The sequence below is a fragment of the Megalops cyprinoides genome, chromosome 13, assembly GCF_013368585.1.
Source record: "Megalops cyprinoides isolate fMegCyp1 chromosome 13, fMegCyp1.pri, whole genome shotgun sequence".
Classification (NCBI taxonomy): domain Eukaryota; kingdom Metazoa; phylum Chordata; class Actinopteri; order Elopiformes; family Megalopidae; genus Megalops; species Megalops cyprinoides.
The window spans coordinates 34680763-34705059 of record NC_050595.1 but is presented as its reverse complement, the minus strand read 5'-3'; the positions used below and the strand labels follow the sequence as shown (position 1 = coordinate 34705059).

Below are 24297 nucleotides of genomic sequence, written 5' to 3'. Positions count from 1 at the left end.
AGTAGGAGTGTATACTGTATAGTGTGTAGTGTGTAAAATGCGGTGTGTTTAAGTGTGTTAGGTGCACTCTGTATCACACTTCGGGTGACCTGGGTGTGATGTAAAAATCTTGACTGGATCCAAGGCATGCAGTGCAGCCAATCTCTAGTGGCAGGGTGCCAGAGTGACCACAGCCCACACCCATGCCACAGCCGACCCTTCCACCCCCACACCAGCCCTTACACCTGATATTCAGGGCATTTGGGAATTGCCATTTAACTCTTGAGTGTTCTATTCTCAGATTCTCTGTCCCCCCTGTCAGTGCAGAGGAACTCAATCTAGATTGATCCATCATGTGAAGGAAGAGTGAGGGTAGGGGAAAAATAACCCTAATATAAGTCAAGAGGTTAGCATGATTTATATTTCCTGGGAGCAGACTTGCCACTTGAGTTTTTTTTTTTTCCCCTTCTGGGAGGAGAACTTCGTCAGTATCTTGCCATGCTTTTCTGATACTTTTTGTCTCTGGTTGCAGTGTTCCTAGTAAGTTATATTTAGCCCCGGGGACTCAATATACTCTGGTTTAGCAGTAAGGTTATAAATAAATTATATATATATATATATATATATATATATATCCATGTACAGTGAGGGGCACACCACCACCATAAATTAACTCCGCTGTCTGGTTTGAAACCCCAGAAGTGAGAGGCATTCTGTTAATTTGTTTGACAGCAGTGAGGCTGGTGGTTTCTATATAGGGACCTGTCCACTCTTGACTGGAAGCTCACGGTACACAGACAACACAGAGTCACTCGTGAGCTAGAGCTCCATGCATGCACTCACCTGTTTCACACTACAATAAACAAAAACAAATTTACCCAAACAGGCACTGCTAAATAGTCACAAAGCTGCATAGTCTGCAACATGAGATCGTTGAAGTTACAAACATAGCTATTAACTGAGGGAGGCTTTTAAAAGCTTTAAAATAATGAGTTGAAACATTAATCCAATCAAGACAAATGATTGTTAAACCATTTGCCGGTTTAGAATCATAATGTGCTGTCCTAACTATTGTCACTACAATATGTGCTCTATTATTCAAATGTTTTGGATCCGTGCGAACCTTCTGCCTCCCAAAACTTAATCTTCCATCGGCTCCCAGGTAAATGAATTTTTCAGTAATCCATATGGTTCTGTACAGAAGCTGGCCGTCACTTCATAAATGAGCCAAATACAAAAGGTTAAAAACCAATTTATTTTAAAAACCAAACAGATTTATATATATATATATATATATATAAAAAACCCAGCAGGGACATAGTGAGTCTCCAGCTCCCCAGCCACACCTGTATTTAATCACCTTTAAATTAGTCAGGTGTGGCTTGGTAGCCAATAAGCTGGGTCCCTTACAAATTGCCAACATGTGCATGCAATTAACCAATGAGTAACACATAATTGACAATTTACAATTAGAAGTTAGTCCAAGGAAGAGGTGGTGAAGGCTCTCCTTCACAGGTTCCCTAGCAAAGCAGTAATATTCATCCCAGTCTCCCGCCAGCTGTAATTTTTTTTTCTCCAGCAAGGTAACCTAAAGCTGGAGTTTAATGGCATGTATATCCTCAGCACCTTCTTGAAAATGGAACCTCACCTCCCTTCCCCTCTCCCCCTTGTTAGTAACTTCTCTGCCAGGAAACTGCTGAATTTTAGGCTCCTTGTCTATTTTGTGCTGGCTGACATTAATTTCAAGTGCCGTGAGGGAGTTAACTAGAGAGTTAAATAAATAAAGCAGAAATGCTTGGTATTTCACCACCCAACGCACATCCCACATTCCACACTCAAGTATAACTGGAGATGGTGAGATTACTACAATGTCCTAAGTTTGGTATTGTAGCAATTTATAATGCCTCTGTAGGCTTACAGAAAGAACTCCTAAGACTCATTGTTGTACATTAAATAGTTATTTCCTAATTCTGTCCAGCTTTACACCTAAGTGCATGTTACTTATGGCCTATAGTTATGGACACTTCATACTCAGTCCCAACATATTATTGCCCTGTACACATAGTCACTCTTTAGGTCAAATTTATGTTTTCTAGTAGACTACAGAAGGTATGTTTGAATGGCTTTGTTGGTGGCAAATGACTTCTACTTCAGCACAAATACCACAAAACATTTTAATGATATATTAGTTCATGATCATTTAATGTGACCTTGATATCTATTTGCTGAGGGTTGTGAAAAAAACATACCCTTCTGTTGGATAGAGACACCTCACCTTGAGGGGTGTGTGTAAAGAAAGACAGTGCTAGGACATTGGTATGCAGAGAGAAACGTGTGTATGTGTGTGTGCACGTGGGTGGAGCTGTTGGCTGAAAAAGCTTGGGTGACCACTGTGTATCAGAGGAAAGGTGACGTTTGATGTTGCCCATTTGGCAGGGGAGAGGGGAGAATTGTTTCCCATGGGACAGTGGGACATGCTGGATATGAGTGCTGAAGGGAGAACTCTGAAGAAGGGAACAATATGACTGAAGAGGTGCATGTTTGGGTGTGGGTGCATACCTGTCTGCGTTTGTAGGGTTTGGGCTATTATGCACATCAGCTTCCCCCACCTCTACCCTGTTGTAATCTGAATTATCACGATTCTTTCATTAAAGACATTTTAGTACTATATGGTATTATTGATAAAAATGTTTATACTGTATGGCAGAAAAGGTATTAGTCATAGATGAATGTTCAGACATGTATTTGTCTTTGGATTTTAATTCAATGAGAATTCAGTATCTGTTTCATAATAAACTTTGAAGTGGATTTTTACTCAATGAGAATTACGTATCTGTTTCATAATAAACTTTGATCTGTTGCAAAGAGACTCATAATGACTCAATATATCACAGCTGATGAAAACAATTTCGTTAATAGAATTGTTTGTTGTTTCTCAAAGTAATTTTTTTTTCAATTTTCTCTGAAAACAGTCCTGCATGTGTTTTGACACAGCTTTGTGTCCGCTTTGCACAACAGACAATGATCTCTGGCATACTCTTTTCAGACAAATAGATAGCATCCGTGTCCTTACATACGCAGGCTCTCACCATTTCTCACTAGCTGCTGAGAGTACGAAGATGAGCCATGCAGGTGATCACTGGAGAGAGTTTGCATGTCTGCTCCAGGGGTCCAAGCTAAACAGTTGTGTTTACAAGGCTAAGTTCCTCCTGCTCTTTAACTCTTGGGGCAGCTTTTTTCAATGGGCAGGTTATGGCTAGACAGAAAAAAAGAATGCACTTAAGGAGGGTGACCTTGAAAAATTCCCTGCCTAAGAGGTTAAAAAACTAATGTAAAAATGTAAAAAAGGAGACACCACCATCAGTTTTCACTGAAACACAACTCCACCAGAGGCAGAGTAAAAGAGTATTCTGTGAGGCAGCTGGTGCCACTGTTGCTGCTGTGTGACTGCAAGGTTTTAATGGGGCATGGGTCTGTTAGCTGGATACAGTCTGCGTCATGGACATGTTAGAAACACCAACCACAAACATGTAGTTCACATCACTGTAGCCATTTCATTAGTCCTCACTATTTTGTGACTCAAGGGGGAAAAAAGCTATAAATTCCATGCCTAAAAAGAAGCCCAGTATGAGCAGGATGAATCTTACAATGGTCAGTGGTTCCAAAGGTACACTTTACAAGTAATCAAGAGCCAAATATAGGCAGGTTTATCCCTTAAGATAATGGAATAGTCCATTGTTTGAGCAAGGGATGCACATACAAATATGTTCAGAACATTTGGAACTTGTGTATGAGGAGGAGTGTATATGTTAAAAGCTACAGTTCTGCCAGTTGTGTTCTCAAGCAAGCAAAAACAATTTTTATTGTAGTGTTTGCGTGGGATTCAGGAAGAACAACGCAGAGAGTTGCCGTAAATTTGGCCAACCAGCCGCTTATTAGCAACACGAAAACCAAGCAACACTAGGGAAAAAGGGAAGGGACTAACTGAACGCACTACAAAACAGTCACGGTGGGTAACTTTGTGCATATGAAAATTAACAGTCTGCAGAACATGCTGGTCGGGCTCTGCCACTACCCCAACACGTCACATTATGATGACTGATGGAGCAAAGCTTTGCCCAGTCCCAATTGTCAGCCAAAAGAGAAGTCTGGGTATGTTGTGGAGTAAAAGGTGCTGTGTTTTGAGCAGTGTCAGGGCAAACAGGTTTAGTGGCTCCCTGACATTGAGCACCCTGGAGATTAATGTGAGCACCCAACGTGCACACAACTCACAGGCTGAAGAAAAAAAGAGAGAGAATGAAAGCCCTGAGTGAAAGAACAAAATAGGTGGACTGCTCTGATTGGGCGATTATATATTCCATACTCTTGTCCTCTTTGACAAATCCCAGCCCGCCCCTCTGGCACGTCTCTCTACAGCCAGGATACAGTATTCAGGTCTTAGGGAGAGAACCTCTGGTATCCCTCAGTTTAATCTCAGTTCGTGACCTGGCTTTCTCATTACTGCTCCCTAATAACCCCTCTACATGCAGGGACTGACAGCCAGCACTGATGGCTTTTCTCACTGCTTGCATGCATCCCGCTGTTCTCTCTGGTGTTTTATTTATTTATTTACCATAAGGTGAGGTTCATGTGGGCTAATGCAATGGTAACATGGCCATATTACCTGTCCACTTCAGCTGAAGGATGGTGGATGTTCTGGTGCAAAATGGCTGCAGTGCATTATCCAGAGTCAAGATGAAGCCACACACACACAAGCACACACACATAACCACCCACACACACAGATGTTATGAAAGTAAGGGGATGAAAATTAAAGAAACACAAACAGGCCTTTCCAGAAGGTGTGCCCAAGACAGCTGTGTAGCAAATGAGGAGAGAGCAAATCTCCTCCATGGATTGCTGGGAGGCCCTCTGTTTCCTCCAATCAGTGCCAGCCTTCACAGGGGATAAGGCATGGGCATTGAGCAGTAGCTGTTTATTTTAATGGGCTGATTAAGTTTTCATGCAGACAGGACAGGATTCAGCAGGCGAGGGAGATGGAGTGAGAATGAGAGTGCTATGCTTGGGGCTGAAGGTGACAGCAGTGTTTGCTGCTGCCCGCTGTGATATTTACTGCTGATGCAGGGCGATTTTTAGACAGCCCTTCACCTCTTTCAAAGCAATGCTGTCCCATGAAGTAACAACAGCAATAACATTATTATTATGTAATGAGAGACACTAAGGGTGGGCTTGCTTGCATAGGCAACAGATATAACTCGTTATAGTCTTATTTTTAAGTTTGCTTTAACTCCTCAGGTTATTTCACAAAAATACAAGACTTCCCAAATGTTTATACACTTCTTTGTTCATATTTTAGAGTTGTGGGTCATATGCTAATTCCACAATTTTCAGGGTATGCGGTCTGGTAAATCAAAAAGTGAGGGGTGCATGTACAGATCATGCCCTCGAAGCAACCTGCAGAATGTCAGCATTGCAAAATAAATGGTAGTGGCCCTAAGGAATCTCGCAGGGGAGCTGATTTTATGCTGACAGTTGTTTTATTATGCCAACTGCGATGTGGGAATTAAGATTATAAATATGCGCACCCTGAAGGGCACCTAAGGCCGTATTGTATTTGTAAAGTATATATGTGTAGTTAATGCAACTAGATTAATTCCCCTAATGAATTCCAGTTATTATTTATTCTGTATTTTTATCACAGCAGAGACGCATTTGGTGGAGGATGGTTTCATGTGGTTCTTGACTAGACATGCTGACCACCTATATTGTCCATCTTTATTATCATGTCATAATCTGCACTGAGCTCCTTGGCAGAATTGCCTCCTGAGATGAGCAGAATGGCATTTGCTAGCCCAGACTCTGCTTATCTTATATTATATAGCCTGCCAGATGTTCCAGTGCAGTGGTCCTGGCTGTTGGGGTCTCCAGCTGGAAAGGGAGGTGGTGTGATCTCTTTGTCCCTCCCTGTAAAGTGTCAGGGAACAATACCCCTTGGTCCCAGGGGACAGGAAAGAAACATACAAGCCAGAGCAAGTACACTAACTTTAGTTTTGTGTACATATGCAGTAATGTTTATTCAAATAACCTGGACAAACAATATATACTTCAATAATGTTTATTAAAATCAACACACACACATACACACATGCGAGTGGATGAGACATAATGGAATAATATTGAATATGAAGTATGTAATATATAAAAACAAGAAATTGCTATTGAAACAATTTCAATTTCAAACAATTATTATTGCTACTCTCACGGTTCAATACATTGCAGAATTGCCCTTGCATTTGGGGTTTTATGAATTAATGTCTGACTCACAGTTGTTACTATTAGAGATTCAAAAAGTAATTTTCAGCTCTAATGTTGCTACTATAGAAAAGGAAAATTAGTAGCTAGTAGAACATAATGAGCATAAGTAGTAAACATAGCCCAAGGCATACTAAAGCCTTGCTCTGGTTACCGGCGCACTACTAGGCTGACATGTACTGAGAATTCCCACATGAAGGCTGAAGAAATCCTTTAATACATATTACATTTACCTTCTTTAGCAGTGGAAAAGCTTGAGGGTGAAAGGGGTCATAATACTGGTTTCGCAATCCTGGAAGCTGCAGGCTCATACTGTATGCTCATGCTCATCTGTTCTGCCTTCAGTTTCTGTGTCAATTTTATCTTATGGTAGGGGATCCAAAATAAAGAGCAAACACACAGAGTAGCAAACCTGCTGAGGAATTCCCTTAATGTTTGCTGGTAGGATGAGTCTGTTCATTTCATTTAATCCAAATTGAAGCCAGCTTCTCCTCTTGTTAGGATTACTATTTGAATAACCTCAACAAATCATTCACCTATGCAGCATTTTAGTTGTGGTAGGAGACCAAAAGGAGAACACTCATTGCTTCCAATGCCCCCCCCCCTTGGCATTGATCAAAATGACAGTGTGCATTCTTTTCATCTAGTTCAATGAGACAAGTCCCTCACCCTGTTTTCAAGGGTTCAACAGTGTGGCACAGGTTCATCCATGTTAGTGTACTTTTTGGGTGACCCAGATGAATCAAGGCTTATGCATTCACATCTACAGGTAATGTTGGTCTCCTCTGCTGATTAGACAGGTCCTGGCCTCACCCCATTGTGCCCAAGGCCTGTCAATGTCAGAGACAGAGCATCCAAAGTAGGTCACGTGTCTCAGATCTCCTCAGAGAGTTACTTTTCTATGAAATGGTTATTGTGAAGCAGACTGGTACAAAAGTCCTCCCACATTAAATCAAACCTTGCATTTTTGTCTTGCTTTGAAGTTAATCTTGTTCTGCTTTATTTTCCAATATGAATCATTCAATGCAAATTTTTAATGCTGGTTTCATTCCTAGTGTGGTTTGCGGTTTGATTGCCTCTTGGGCAGAGCCTTGACAGACTGTGGTCCTGTGCGCAGTGATTCGTTGGCCCTGTGGTCTGCCTTGCGCTGCCATGGAGACCCAGCAGACTAGGTGCATTTTTGGAGGCAGGGCACAGAGCCATGTGCTGAGCCTCTGCTGCTGTACCGCTGAGGCCTGCACAGGAGTGGTGCTGAGAGAGGTGTGTATGATCTCACCTGCCTACACAAAAAAAGTGGAGTGCGGTCAGTCCATCTCCTATTGTATAAGCCTGTTTCAGACACACAGTGGAGGACTGGACCTCAGCAAACAGCTCAACCGCAGGCTCTCTGGTTTAAAAACAGTCAAGCGTGCAAGTGCTCTCTGTAAAACAATCACCATTCCAGCCAGAGGGAATCCACACTTCATTCTTACATTTGGCAACAAAGTGAAGACACAGGGAGCTGAACAAGAGGGAGTTGGAAATTCAAGTCTCCTGCTGTAGATATAGGAAATCGTGGTGGCACACTAGGCCAAGAATATGACCACTACATTTTTCATGTGTTTCCATGGGCACAGCCTCATAAATGGACACTGTCCCTTGGGTTTGCCTTCAGGTCACTTAAAAAAAGAGGCAGAAAAAGTGGTGGCAGACGTAGCAGGCCAGAGCTGATAAGCACCTGGAACGCGTTGTGATACTCCCCGCACAGACACAGAAAAGCAGTGTCTCGCAGCAGGAACACTCACATATAAAACAGCGAGTACAGACACTGTCTGCTTCAAAAGAGTGATTTCATACATTTTTATAAAGAATAATTTCAGTGATTCAGTTTGCTGCAGTTTGTTTCCATGCAGCATGGAAACATGTATTGTCAGTGTTAAAAGGGAATGCTTTAAGTTTATTGTGTTGATTTGCAGTTAGCTTGATTCAGTGTATATTACCTTATTTATAACCAAAGGACACGTAAGTGCTTGTTCACTTGGGAAATGTTATGCTTTGCAATGAACGACTATTGAAATGGAATTCAAGTCAGAGAGGACTGGGCAGTCCCCAGCTTTAATATTTAAACTGAAGATGGACGTGCTTCTGCAGTTTTGCCTCTGTATGTAATTACATACACAGAAATGTGCTTTTGCACACTGCTTAACAGTGTGGAAATATCTGCTGGAAGAGAATCACAATTAATTGGAGTGCTTTGCAGACACACACACAGTGTCCCATGCTTGCTGGGCAACTGCTTCCTGCAAACCTGTCTCCCATAAAATCTTCACTAAAGTCTGACTGTAAACAACAGGGGCTGTCAGAGATTTGAATTGCTGATGCTTTCTACATATGAAGGGAAAACATTCATGTATTTACTACATGTCAGTCTTGAAAAAATTTTACGGATTGAAAGATGAATGTAACTAAAGTGAAAATAGGTAACCGGGGGATCCAGAAGAAGTGAGAAGAATTAACAATTTATAGGAAAAATGTTTGCAGGAAAACCAAGAGCGGATGCTGGCGATGCAAGCAGAATCACGCCACAGCACGATGCCCATTGTCACCCACAGACTGATGCATCAGCTGTTTGGTGGAGCCTTTTGTTATGGCCATTCGGTTTGCCGGGCTGAGCTAAAGCCATTTGATAGACAGGCTTTTGACAGCATTCTTTTCATTCAGAAATGCCTGTCTCTTACAGCAAAAAGGAAACTAGGTCAATATATTAAACCCACTTTCTTACTTACTTGATCTTGCTAGTTCAAACAACACATTTTACATTTACATTTATTTATTTAGCAGATGCTTTTATCCAAAGTGATGTACAAAAGTGCATATAGTAAGTATAGCGACAGTATGGGGACAGGATGTGTACAGTTCCACAATGAGACATTAGTTCTCAGCTGAGAGGAAAGTCTGTTTTAGGACGCAGTACCTGCTAATTTATACAGCTACAGGGTATAGGGCAACTAACAAGATCCAACTTCAAAACAGTGCAATGAGTGCCAGAGTAAAGGCGGTAACAAGAAAATAAAAAACACACAGCAATTTTTGGTTGGGGGGGGGGGGGGGGGGCGGTGATTGTGCAGTAGGTCAGTCCAGGTAGAGTCTGAAGAGATGTGTCTTCAGACCACGTCTGAAGGATTGGAGTGATGGAGCTGTCTGTAGCGGGACAGGGAGTTCATTCCACCACTGGGGAGCGATGTAGGAGAAACTTTGTTGCCTTGCAGAGCGAGAACCTCCCGTTTTGTCTGTGCAAGGAGCAAGATGTCCAGTTGCTGCTGAGCACAGGGGCCGGGCAGGTGTGTAGGGCTGGATGAGGTCTTGGAGGTAGGTAGGGGCTGTCCTGTTGACTGCAGAGAAGGCGAGGCTCAGTGTCTTGAATCTGATTCTGGCTGCAACAGGAAGCCAGTGGAGGGATTTAAGCAGGGGAGTAACATGGGAGAATTTGGGGAGGTTGAAGATTAGTCGGGCAGCTGCATTCTGAATGAGCTGCAGAGGCTGGGTGGTGCATGCTGGGAGGCCTGCGAGGAGAGCTTTGCAGTAGTCCAGGTGAGGGAGAACTGTGGACTGGACAATGCGCTGTGTGGCGTATGTTGTCAGGAGCGGACAAATCTTCCTGATATTGTGGAAGAGGAAACGGCCACCCCGTGACATGCGAGCAATGTACTCCTTGAAGTCCAGGTTTCTGTCGAGGATGACGCCCAAGCTCTTTGCTGATCAAGAGGATGGTATTGTGGTGCCATCGATGGTGATGGAGAGGTCTTGCAGGGGGGAAAGGCCGGCTGGGATGAAGAGCAGTTCTGTTAATTACAATATCTATCATAACCATTAACTTGACTCTCCCTGCAGCCCTTCACTATTTTTTCAACAGACAAAGTATGTGAAGATTTTCTTTGTAACTCTAATGTTATGTCAAATGGTATGGAAAACATTTGGTGGAAAACTAAAGACATGATCTATGATAATGTTACACTGCTATTCTATTCCTTCTAAGATAACACTCATCTACAGTAAGTGTGCAAGATTGGCCCTTTTAATTTCAAAGTGTAACCTTTCCTTTGATGGAATGGAACATTATGGAGAACTTTTGGAAGAAATAGAAAGTTGATCCAGTTAGAGAGAACAGAACTCTCTTTTGTTCCTCTGTGGTTTTGGGTGTGATATGGACCAAGATTATTTACATTTACATTTACATTTACATTTATTTATGTAGCAGACGCTTTTATCCAAAGCGACTTACAAAAGTGCATTTACAAGATTATGTGTCAGGGAAACCCACAGAACCTGAATGTCAGAACTTCCATTAGGCTCAGCATTTCTAGTTAATTCAGTCTTGTGTAATGGCTTGAGGATGACAGTGACAGTGGAATCCAGGATCATTGGCAGGTGTCTTTGTCCATATGGCACATTGCCAGCTGCAGTCTTTACTCTCTCCATCTCTCTCTCTCTCTCTCTCTCTCTCACACACACACACACACAGACACACAGACACTGAGGCATGTTGTGCTGTTCCTCAAACAGCCACAGGTGGCAGTAAATAAAGATGAAGTGATATGAATGTGTGAAAATTGCAGGTTTTTGAGCTGCTAAAACAGAAATAGCAATATAAATGTCAGATTTTTTCCATTTGTAATATGATCTTCCAACAAACAAAAATCCAGAGAAAAAACAAATAGTTAATTATTAGGAACATTTTAAATAATAAAAAAAAACTACAACACCCTGACTGCATAAGTCTGCACACCCCATCCAACTAATACTTTGTGGAAGCACCTTTTGCATTTATTACAGCAGCAAGTCTTTTTGAATAAGTTTATATTAATTTTGCACATATAGACTTTGGAATTTTATCTCACTTTTCTTTGCAAAAAAAAAGTTCAAGTTCCTTCAAATTGCAAGGGGATCTCCTGTGTACAGCTCTCTTCAGGTCATTCCACAGGTTTTCGATGGGATTGAGGTCTGGGCTCTGACTGGGCCATTCCAAGACTTTGATTTTCCTTTTCTGAAGCCATGCCTTGGTCAACTTGGATGTGTGCTTTGGGTCATTGTCATGTTGGAATGTGAAATTCCTCTTCCTCTTCAGGCAGCCGGTTTTGGGCCAAAATATCTTGATATTTGGAACTATTCATTATCCCATCTATCTTGACAAGAACCCCTGACGAAGCTGAAGAGAAGCAGCCCCAAAACATGATGCTACCACCACCATGCTTCAAAGTCGGTATGGTGTTCCTTGGATGATGAGCTTTATTGGCTTTGTGCCAAACATATCTTTTACAATTTAGGCAAAAGGGTTCAACTTTTGTCTCATCAGACCATAGCACATTTTCCCACAGGGTTTGGAGTGACTGAATGCATCTTTTGGCATGATTTAGATGGGCTTGGATGTTCCATCTTGTAAGAAAGGGTTTCCATCTTGCCCAGACACGTGCAGAATATGAGAGATGGTGGTCACGTGCAAGGAGTGACTGGTACCTGCCAGAAATTCCTGTAGCTCCTTCTGTGTTGCTGTTGGCCTCTTGGTAGCCTCCCTGATAAGTTTTCTCCTCGTCCTCTCATCAGCTTTGGAGGGTTGTCCTGATCTTTGCAATGTTTCTGCGGTGCCACATTTTCTCCACTTATTGATAATGGTTTTGACAGTGCTCCATGGTACATCCAGTGCCTTCAGTATTCCTTTATATCCCTCTCCTGATTGGTACTTTTCAACAATTAGCCCCTCGCAGTTTCTTTGGCAACTCTTTGCAGGCCATGGCTCTCCCAGTAGGATGCAACCCCAAACATTCAAGCAAATCCTACAGCAACAGCTGACTTTAACCTGGATTTAATCAGATTCACTTTCATTGATGGCAGGTGTATGCTATTTACCTACAGGCATGATTTTGAATGTGATTGGTTAACTTTGAACACAGCTAGAGCCCCCATTATGAAAGGGTGTGCAGACTTGTGCAATCAGGGTGTTGTAATGATTTACAATTGTTTTTTCTCTGGATTTTTGTTAGTTGGAAGATCACACTACAGATGGAAGAAGTCTGACATTTATATTGTTGTTATTCCTGTCTTTACATTTAAAAAACCTGCAATTCAATAAGGGTGTGTAGACTTTTTATATCCACTGTAAGTCCTCTCAGCATGTGCCACTTCACCCTGTGCCTGATCCCCCGCACAGGCCTGCCAGAGCACCAGAGTGCCAGCACTGATAAGCAGCAGGGTGGTGATCCAGCACACAGACACAGGCACCTCTGTTCCCCCATCTGTAAGTACCACACGCTGCATATCACACTCCCCCGACAAATACTCAACAGTATTAGTAAAGAGTGCTATCACACTGTAGGGACTAATATTTGATTGCCTCACATTGGTGCCAACAATGCTTAAGGTTAACAATGTGTGTGATTAATTGGGAGCAGGCCACAGGAGGACCACAGTCCAGGGGGAGAGAGGTAAGGGACTGACAGGATGGCATCGCAGCAGGAGAGGGAGGTAGACTGTTGGAGAGTGGCAGGAGCAAGGCTCTGCCAGGTGCATGGGACTGGGGTAGAGTAAGGGCTGCATCTGGGAAGTAGGGGGGCTGGGTGGGGGCTAGAGGGCTAGGTGGTGTGGGAGTGGTGTGGGAGACTGAAAGATCTAAGGGAGTAAAGGTGGTTGGCCTCTATGTAAAGCTGAGATGGAGTGATTGAGCCTAGGCTGCAAGGTTTGGGGGTGTGCAGGAGTTCAGGTGAAAGGGGGATGTTTGGCCTAGAAAGTGTGAGGCTAGCCAGTGCAGAGAAGAGGGACGAGTATACATTTATTCTGCCAGATGAACAGATCAGTTCAGAAAAGGAGGTGTGTGTGGGATGTCTACTTCAAAAGTGTTGGTGGGCCACAGTTCACAGTTCAAAGAAGCCTGCATATTGCTGCTCTGAATTCACAATTTCAATCTGTCTGAATAACTCAAAGAGCATCTATCTAGTGTTTTCTCAATGAATAATAAAAACAACACTCCTGGTTTGCAGAAGTCATCAAAGCTACACCTGTGTCACCACAGCCTCTGAAGGCTTCAATGAGGCCTGGGTGTGGTTAGAGTGCACATTTCACTCAGACCACAAATCAAACTGATGGCTGGCAAATACCACATGAGTAAAAAGATATTAAACAGATCTGCAAATACAGTGTGGATAAACAGGTATTGAACAAATGATCTGTTAAGGAAGGACTCAGCTGGCTATGGTTCCTTATCCTTGGTTTTGGTTCCAGGGTGAAGCCTTCCAAGTCAGACCCTGGAGATTGTGTCAGGAAGAGAGGGGTTGATGGGGCAGAGCTATGACTGGTAATCTGCAAGCCACTTGAACGCGTGCTGAACTCTGCTTTGAGGCTGGCAGCAGAGACAGAGAGCAAGACCTGTTTTAATTTGTCTTTTTGGCCTGCATACTGTAGCTTCATACAAGTTGGCTGATTTTACTCCAAAACCTACCTCTCTTTTTTGAAGTATAAGGAAAGGGCTGCCACTCCTTTCAGTTGGACATGTTAGAGGAGAGTATCCTGCAGATGAGCTGACTAAATCCCCCTACAGTGATCAGCAGCATGTAACAGAACATCCACATGACCCCCAGATTCTACAATTGTGTTCTCTTTCAACAAATTCTCAATGGATCTCTGCTGTGACTACACTGAACTTCCCTCAGGTGTCCAAATGAACACATTTACTTCCTGTGGCAGGTGCCGGATCCACAGTTCTGTTCTCACCCATAGCGCTTGCCTCACTATGACCCAATTTCGAAATTGCTCTTACTAGTGCAAAGAACAATATGCTCAAGTTGTAGAAATTTTTCAGTGTCTCTCTTCAACACTGCAATAATATCAGCTCCTTATATTACTAGAGGCAAACAGATCTGCTGCCTGTATCACAGATTCTTATTGTATCTTACTGGCAAACATTGATCCTTTGTGGTGTCATTTCTCAGCATTTTCATTACACAATTTAAGGTGCTTACAATGTTATTTACAAATCTTTCCCTGAAGCTAAATTGAATTCCAACAGATTTGCAGAGGTGTTTTAATCGTCTTCTGACTTGAATCACTTTGGGGTTTCACTTCACTTTGTATTATTTCCTCAGGTTCCAGGGACATACTTCAGAGGGGGAAAAAGAGAACACACAATAGTGCAAAAAGATTACTGCAGCACTGCGAGTGTAATCTCTTTCCTCTGCTCTCACTGGAATTAGTAAAATGATTGTACTCACTCTCTTCTCTCTGCTGTGCAAGTTTAAAGATGGGTTGGCCTTTAACGATGTAGTAGATTTCACGTGGAGGACTAGCTATCAGGTCAAACTGTGGGGTTATCAGATGAAAACATATCAGATTGCATGTGTAATCAGTTTATCCCAGTGCAGACAGCTCCACTGAACCAGGCCTTCCACATTGTCCATCTGCTCCCAGACACTATTGGTACTATCTGTGCTCCTGGGCCTGCCTGCCAAAAACACAATACAGAGTAAAACTCTGTGACAAGTGAACCATGTGACAAACGAACCCTTGACATTCATCTGTTCTACGCCTGTACCATTTCATTTGGTTTGATGTCATTTACTTTTAGATGTAGATTACTTCAAAGTGAGTGATGAGAAGTAGCTTTTGGACATGATGCAGGACACACATATGTTCCATGTGTCCAATGGTACAGCATAGCAACCTGTTGCAGTCACCACAATGCCAATGCTTGAGATGAAGAATGCACGTCTAATGTTCATGAGGTAACACCACAGACAAATGAGGAAAGTGGCACTCTCTCTTGCAATTCAGCTTAAATGTGTTCAGAATAAAACGGAATGGTTTGGGCACAAGTGAGGATTTCCCTAGGCTATAGTACATGTATTACTGTTCAGTTTCACAATTGGCCACCATATGGTGGGAGCTGAGGCACTTATTTTCCTTTCCAGAGTTGCAGAGCTGAAATAGGTGATAAGAGGAAAAACAGAAACATGGCTGCTTTATAAATGTCTCCATGTGTATCAAGAGAGGGATCAGCGAGAGCTAAGATCCTAACTCCCTTACATAAGCCTCACAGTGTCATGCCCCGGTCCTGCCATGTCTGCAACTTTTTCAATGCCCAATCTGTCTATTTGTCCCCCACCCGTCCCGAGTGTAGCCCTGGTGACTTCTCTTCCTCCTATAGGAGCAGCCGCTTCACGGTGCCATCAATAGAAACCCATTCCTGAAGAAGGAAGCCATTATATTGTCTGTCTGGGCATACTGCATTTTACTGTGGGATCTAAGGAAGTTGATGTCATAAAAGCCTGTGTCACCCCATGCCCTCTGCGAGGGGATACTGCTGCCTAAACGGCAGCATGCTCCTGTTTGTGCTTGGTGCTGTGGCATGGCTTGTGTGCCCTCATCTGTGTTTGCAGGTTTCCGAGGCGTTACGTTGTTTGTGCCATCTCTGTCCCTCTACTGCCTCTTCCCCTGCTCTGGGGTTCCTGCCACACAGTAGCCATTTTGCATCACTACAAGCCCACATGCTCTCATCTGCATTTATCCAGCAAAGTGAAGCCATGTAGGAGGTGTGCTTTCAGAGAGAAAGTTTCATTTCGAATTCGCAGCATCATCCTGTTGGTCTATCTACATCTATATCTCCATCTGTCTATCAGCACACTCATACAATACAGTATTGCAGACAAGCATGCAAGCTGAAACCTCAGAACTGGAGAAAATGTTGTTTTTATATGAGCATGTTTAATTATCCATTTATTACTCAGGAATAAGTTCTCCGCACCTCAACCTAGCTTCTTCTTCACTTTCACACACTCCTGGGATATGTGTGCAAGCTCAAATTCCTCTGTGAAAAAATCTCACACTATTTTTGTGTTGCACACACACACACACACACACACACACACACACACACATGCACACACACACATAAACAGGCACATACATGCACACACAGATACACACAGGGGCGCAAGTGTTGCCATGCTTGCTGATTGCAGTATTTCTTTTAGAAGAATGATGAAAGTCTTGCAGGGACTCAGAAGTGGCCCCTTGAGAGCGCTCATACCAACAACAAGACAAAGTTAATTGGATCCTCCATTAATGCCAAGTGGCAGTTATTCAGCACTTCTCTCTGTCAGCACAATCCTCACCTCTATGCTCCTTAAGAAAGCAATGTCTGATACTGAACATCATGGGAATATGTTCTGTTAATCTGTTTCAGCTAGTTAACAACAACTGGTTGGGTGCTCCTGCCTCTGAAATACTGAAAGGCCTATGACTACTGCCATGCTAGCATTTGCCTGGCCATTTCCAGTCTACAGTAATTGCAGTGATGTGCCCATTTGGAGTTATCTGTTAAGTATTTAGTGTTAATTACTTGACACAGTTAAGCAGATAACATGTAAATTAGGCTGTTTTTTTACATCAACTTTAATCAAGGGTTCACTGTCCTAGGTCCATGCTTGTTATGGGAGTGGTCTGCTTCACAGCAGGAACAATCACTCAGACATGTGCAGAGAATGCACATGTCTCCAGATTACACATGATAGGGTCCAGCCATACAGGATTTGTGTGTCTTGCTCTGGTGACATCATCGTTTTATCGGTCTGGCAGTTGGTATGGTGGGAGACATCTCAGCATTTTCCACAGACAATCATTGGTTGGCCCTCACAGATTTAATTCCCCTTTCCTGCATGCACTGTAAACATGTGTATGAATGTATGTGCATGTGTGGATACTGTACATATATGTACGTGTGCGTGGGCATATTTTGTGTGTGTGTGTATGTGTGTGTGTGTGTGCATGTGATAGAAATGAGAGCAATTGCTTATAGACCTACCCCAAACCTCACTTTCAGTGACAGTACACATATTAGGAAACTGTGTTTCCAGCAACTCAGATTTAATCTTACCACAATGTGCTTAAGTCTGTGTAACACATTTAAAGGTTTCATTTTCTCCCCCTATATCACATCTCTCATCAATGTTCTACATAGTAAGGTTAAAAAGATTGAATCCAAAAACATATACACAGGTTATAACATAGGTTTTGGTTGTTGAAACTGATGAACATGAACACACCAATTACACTTATGTATTTGTGGATACTAAACTAGTAGCAAAGCTTGAAGTTGGCTTTAATTGATTATTACTAGTTATATGCAACTTTTTCACTCCAATGGCTTTAAAAGTGGAACCAAATGGAACAGTACTATTTTGTTTCGGAGTATGTTTTTGCCTTAGATGTATGTATTTGTGCATGAGTAGTTCCTTCGCAATGGTTTTCTGTTTCATTACTGACTACACCAGAGAATCACCAGAGTGACTCACCAGAGAATGGCACAAAGTTTATAAAAGACCAAAACCCACGTACAAAAAATGTGTAGGTGAGGTAGTTATACTTATACTATATTAACTTCCTATGAGAAGCTACCATTTGAATGAAAGGGTCCTTTACAAACACTTCTCTGAAATCAAATCAGCACCTGGAGATGTTAAGGAGTGTAGAACAATATATATTCTGCTCCAGGCTGACATGATAGCATCACGCAGTTGATTTGTCGGCTGCACATTCATGCTACGAATATCCAATTCCACTACATCCCAAAGGTGCTCTATTGGATTGAGATCTGGTGACTGTGGAGGCCATTGGAGTACACTGAACTCATTGTCATGTTTCTGGAACCAGTTTGAGATGACGTGTGCTTTGTGGCATGGCACGTTATCCTGCTGGAAGTAGCCATTAGAAGATGGGCAGACCGTGGTCATAAAGGGATGCACATGGTCAGCAACAATACCCAGGTAGGCTGTGGCATTTAAACAATGGTCAATTGGTATTAAAGTGCCTAATGTATGCCAAGAAAATGTTCCCCACACCATTAAACCACAACCTCCCGAATGAACTGTTGACACAAGGCAGGATGGATCCATGGATTCATGTTGTTTACTCCAAATTCTGGCCCTACCATCTGCATGTCACAAAAGAAATCGAGATTCTTCAGACCAGGTGATGTTTTTCCAATCGTCTACCATCCAGTTTTGGTGAGCGTGTGCCCATGGTAGCCTCAGTTTCCTGTTCTTAGCTGACAGGAGTGGCACCCGGAGGGGTCTTCTGCTGCTGTAGCCCATCCACCTCAATGTTTGACATGTTGTAGGTTCAGAAATGCTTTTCTGTATAGCACTGTTGTAACGTGTGGTTATTTAGGTTACTGTCACCTTTCTGTCAGCTTGGACCAGTCTGGCCATTCTCCTCTGACCTCTGTCATTGACAAGGTGTTTTCGCCCACAGAACTGCGGCTTGCTGGATGTTTTTTGTTTTTTGCACCATTCTCTATACACTCTGGAGACTGTTGTGTGTGGAAATCCCAGGAGATCAGCAGTTTCTGAGGTACTCAAACCACCCCGTCTGGCATCAACAATCATCCCACTTAAAAAGTCACTTATCATCATATTTCAAAGTCACAAATCATATTTCCTACCCCTTCTGATGTTTCGTCTGAACAGCAACTGAAACTCTTGACTATGTCTTCATGATTTTATGCATTGAGTTGCTGTCAGACGATTGGCTGATTAGATATTTGCATCAAGCAGATGTACAGGTGTACCTAATAAAGTGGTCACTGAATGTATATATGGCTGTATTTCATGAGCTTCAATTGGTTTTATTTTTTGGGGTATTGTATTGGGAGCTAGACTGATAATGAATACATTTGATAATGTCAAATGTTATCATGCTTACAGTCCAATTACAATGGAAACAAACATCATAATCTTTTGTCATATTCGAAATAACAACATGGCAACATGATGGATTTAACAATACTGTGTGATATTCTCTTACTGTCATAGAGTTAAATATTCATTTTTCAAATAATTTATTGATTAATTCCATTCCTTGTATTCATTTTTTTAGTGTAAGACTTTTAGTTAGGAATAGGAAATACAGCACCATGTTCTGCCATCTTAGAGCACAGTCATTTGTCCTAAATATCACAGTCAGAACATGAGCAATTAGTGGGAGGTTACAGACATAAATGTACTTAATGCAATAAGTCATGGAAATATACACTCTTAAAGCATGTGCACACGAGAGGTTTGCTGCTTATATAGTGTCGTTAGTTTGCAGGGTACAGTGGACATAAAAGTTTAATGTGGAAAGGAGGCCAAAAAAAATCCAATATAAACAATCTTCCCCAAACCTTCTGAAAAAAATGCTTGAGAGAAGTACTGGAACAGCGAACAAGCCTTCATTGGCTAGTAGAGTATGGAACAGGTTACAAACCCTGTGTAGCAGTGTGATCTCATTAAACAGACCCAGTTAAGGAAAACTGCAAGTCTGATTTGGCTGGGGAGACTCCCGTGGCTCAGTAAGAGCTGAGGTGACTACTAACACCTTCAGTGTTGTTTGTTTAGCGGTCAGAATGGGGGTTCAGGTTGGAGTGATCAGAGTTTTGCGTCTTGGCTGTGGAACTTAAAGGTTCCAGGGGAAGTGGGCCTGCCAGTGAATGTTAGCATATACAAGCTGGCAGCACCACTGCTCAATGAACTGCATGATTTCCCTGATTCCTCACTTGAAAACCCCTCATTGCCCGAGGTTCCCAATCCTGGATGCCCCCTCTGTTTAAATGCTGACCCCCTCCATCAGGCAACCATGCCTGCCACAAGTTCACCGTGCCTCCCACCCTCACTGAGCATTAAAAACTAATGGAACAAAAAAACTGAGCCTCCTCTGTCACCACAGCAGTTCAGGTTCAGGTTCAGGTTACTTTATTTGTACGAAGAGGTAGATTTGGTTTGTAGTAAGGAGTCCTACACACATGTAGTAACAGACAGACAATTGTCATACGTCATTCATCTTCACACTTGCTCTACAGGCAACAAAGACCATAAAACATAAAACATAACATAAAAGTTCTCAGGGGTCCATTCTTTCCAAAGACATTTAAAAGTCTAAAAGACAATAAAACAGTCAATAAAAGACAATCAATTAAAATAAATAATTAAGATAAAACTGAAAAGAAAAAAAAATTAACAATTTTTAACAATGTCTTATTCTTCTGTGTGATGGCTGCTGGAACAAAACTGTTTTTGTATCGTTTTGTTCTACAACTTGGAACTAAAAACCTGCGACCAGAAGGAAGGAGCTGAAACTCTGTGTGTAGGGGGTGGGAGGCGTCACTTAAAACTGAGTTTGTTATTCGCTTTAGATGTCTGATATACAGGACCTCCAAATTAGCTTGTGACTCACCAATCAGCCTGCTAGACCACTTAACTATTTGATTGAGTGAGGTTTTGTTTTTTAGAGAAAGGTTTCCAAACCATGACACCAGAGAAAAGGATAAAACTGATTCAATAAAAGCATGATAAAATAAGGTCTTCATGGATTTGTCAATATGGAAACGATTCAATTTATATGGAAACGATTCAATTTATATGGAAACGATTCAATTTGACAGTGACAGATTCACCTCGGTGAGTCACTTCCTGTTTTGTAGTTGTCTTGCCTCTTCTATCTTGGGTTCAAGCAATTAAATGGTGCTCTAATGATCCATAGGATGGGATCAAGGTCTGCAATATAGGAGGAAGGGGGCCTTACAGAAGCAATTCCTAGGTCCCAGCATTGTACTCCACCAGCTCCCCTACCTTGGTTATTAAGGGTACTAGAAACAAAGGCACAGGGTGATATGATAGAGCTGGCATTTTTGGCAAGAATTCTGAAAAAGCTGACATTCATGCCATCTTGTAACAAGGAGGCAAGACCTGTTTAAAGATGCAGTGCCCATGTTATAATTTTTTCTGCAATGGACAAATTATCTGACATAGAGGCTGCAATCGTAGAATAGAATAGAATAGAATAGAATAGAATAGAATGCCTTTATTGTCATTGCACATTGTTGTACAACGAAATTTGCTGTGCAGGCCCTGAGATGGTACATTAACATTCCACACATGTACACACACAAACACACAAGATAATAAATATAATAGAAAAAAAAGAGCTGAGGTGTCCTGAATCATGTCCTGAATCGTGGCTTTCAAAATTTGTATAACATGAGAGATGTCAAAATAGTGCACAGCTGTCAGAATCATTTATTTACGGGTCAAATTCATCTCTGGATAGTTATAACTTTTACTTTATTATAATAGCAGTTCTTAGCAGTAGACTTCCCCTTAGTTCAACCCCTACAACCCTCATGCAAGCACTGTAATAAAAATCTTTCAATATGTTGAAAGAGCCTAACTTTGCAGTTTGTATTTAACCAATTAGTGACACAATTTTAACGAAGGAGCATATCACAAAATAATAATACTTTCTTTCTTCTGAACACATGACACAAGTTCCCATAAGCAGTTTTGTGAACATTATGCATACTTGTGATACTCAGATCAGAGAGGATGTGGTAGGATGTAAACCTGAGAAGTGTCATGTCTCAAGAACATGCAACAAAAACAGCTGCTTCGTTAGTGCGTCTAAGATACTAAGACAGTTTTGCACTTTCTTTTATATATGTATATGGCTTTGATGTTCTATGACTTATATCAAGAGTAACAAACTGAGCTGAGAGGGAAGGCATCCCACATTCATTGCATTTTCTTTTTCCTGTAAGATAAAGAACTGAGATTTTATTTCACAGAACAGCCCCTAGGTGCCTTTTATGTAGCTCCTGTGCTGTGAATTTTGATACACTTTATATAGTCTCAAATATTAAATTGCAAGTCTGTACTACCCTCTCTTTAAAAACAAGGGAAACAGCCAATCACAATCCGCAGTACTGTCTGCCATTCTAAGCATATTCATATCATGTTTTTTACTTTAATGCATTGTTGTTTGCTCCACTTGACTGTTGCAGATGTATAAAAATGTAGCAGGAGTCCTATGTCTTACCACTTCCAAACAGGATTGGCTTTCATGAGAGTCAAAGATAAGTAGCCTATCCATAAAAATCTGGCTTTACTCCTTTTCAAAACAGAAACAACAGAGACGCACCAGAGGGCTGTACTACGAAGCAAGGTAACTGGCTTTTCCAGGTAACTTCAGGAGTAACTTTGTGACGTCGGGTGTAAGTTCCCGATTAACCCGTACTACGAAAGGTGGATAAGTCCTACCCGAGGTATGTTGTCATGGCAATTTACACTGCATCTCTAAACTGCTCTGAGCAGGTTATCTTCCACCCACAATCTTGTCGGAAGACCCAGTCGACACTGGCGCATGGATTGTGAGAGGCTCACTCTGCAGGGCGAGGGTGTTTAGAGACCGTCAGTATGCTCTGGCTTACCCCGATGATGTTCTCTATGAGAGATATCGATTCTCATCTGAGGGAATTCAGTATCTTTGCTGGCTTTTAGGGCCAAACGTCTCCAATAGCACTCGCCGGAGTAATGCCCTCACTGTTGAACGGACAGTGTGCGTCGCTTTACGATATTTTGCCAGTGGACACTTCATGTATTCCATTGGTGATGCTGAACATCTGGGCCTATATACAGAACATTTTTTCCCATAGGAATCCCAAGGGTGATTGGTGCGATTGATTGTGCGCATATCCCCATTAGAGCGCCCCTGGGAGAACATGACGGGAAATTATGTGTCATTTCACGGCATCAATGTTTAGGTATTTGATCATATATTTGATCTGACATGTAGGCTAGCCGACATTATTTTGTCCTTAAAACTAATCATATTCAAGACAAAGACACATTAGGTGGTGATTTTCTTACAATGGTAGTATGTTAAAATGGCCTGAAATCCTTTGTCAGATGACATGTGATCCCCATTTAATGGTGACTAGTCTGGAGGCTAGATGGCCTGGGTCGGTGTATGATTCACGAATTTTTCAGGAATCCACCCTTGGGCAGAGATTTGAACAAGGTAAGACAACCACCACCCTATATTTCACACATCATGCTGTATTGTGACAATTTCTTTCTATCTTTCAAAGGGCGTTTTAATGGCCTGCTGCTTGGGGACAGAGGCTAGTCATGTCTGTGTTACCTGATGACCCCCTATCCTGACCCATAAACCAGGGCACAAATAAAATATAACATGGCTCACAGTAACACAAGGGTCAAGATAGAGATGACATTTGGGGTCATCAAAGCACGCTTTGCACGCCTGCAAGGCTTGCGGGTGCGTCCGGAGCGGGCATGTGAGGTGGTGGTGGCATGTGTGGTGCTCCATAACATTGCCACTATCAGAAAAGAAAGAGCACCATGCCCGCTGCTGATGCCACCAGATGTAGTGGACCCAGTGACGCTGGATCACCCAACAGGAAGAGCCGTCAGAGAGGCCATCAAAAATCAATTTTTTGACCAATAAAAACGACACATGAAATTATTTTTTTGATTTATGTATTTGCATTCTCCCTTTCCTAGAAATTAAAAGGAAAAAAAAAAAAAAAAAACACAGTTACAGATGGTAGAGACATATTGATCAAAGGATGGTCAATGTATAGCAATACCTTTTTGTCATGTTCAAGTTTTTCTACTTCCAGTTTAAGTTTTTTTAATTTGGAGCATTTTCTTCTGGCAATCGAGCTCAAGCATTTGCTTATAAAGTGACCGCACATTGTCAGATCCAGCCTGCGCAGCAAAACACACAGAGAGAAAGAACATGGCATACAGGATTCTGCATCATTAGTGTTACATATAGTCAGTATGAATAATCCTTTTAATAGCAAAGGAAAAGCTACCCTTTGAGTTTCCTGAGAGGCCTGAGAGGAGGTGGCCATGGGTGGGGAGAGTGGTTGATTTAGCTCCTCCTGAAAAACAATAATGCAATTGCCAACTGACCAAAGCTTTGTTCTCTTGAAGGTTCATTCTCATTCAGTAGATGTATGTATGACAGGAAATATCAGCTCATGACAATTTGCCATACATAGCCTAGTATTAGCCATTTACATTTATTCATTTAGCAGACGCTTTTAGTATGCAAGTCAAAGCCAAAGCTGTCAGGACTCAGGCACGGACTCAGACGTGGACCACGAGTGCTCCAATTACAGGCGTTTATTAGCAGAATCCTCAAACA

At 42.0% G+C, this 24297-nt stretch overlaps 1 pseudogene; it reads left to right on the top strand.

The window, feature by feature from the left end:
- Positions 1-12438: 12438 nt before the first annotated feature.
- LOC118787733 lies at positions 12439-23589 on the top strand (annotated as a pseudogene).
- Positions 23590-24297: the final 708 nt, after the last annotated feature.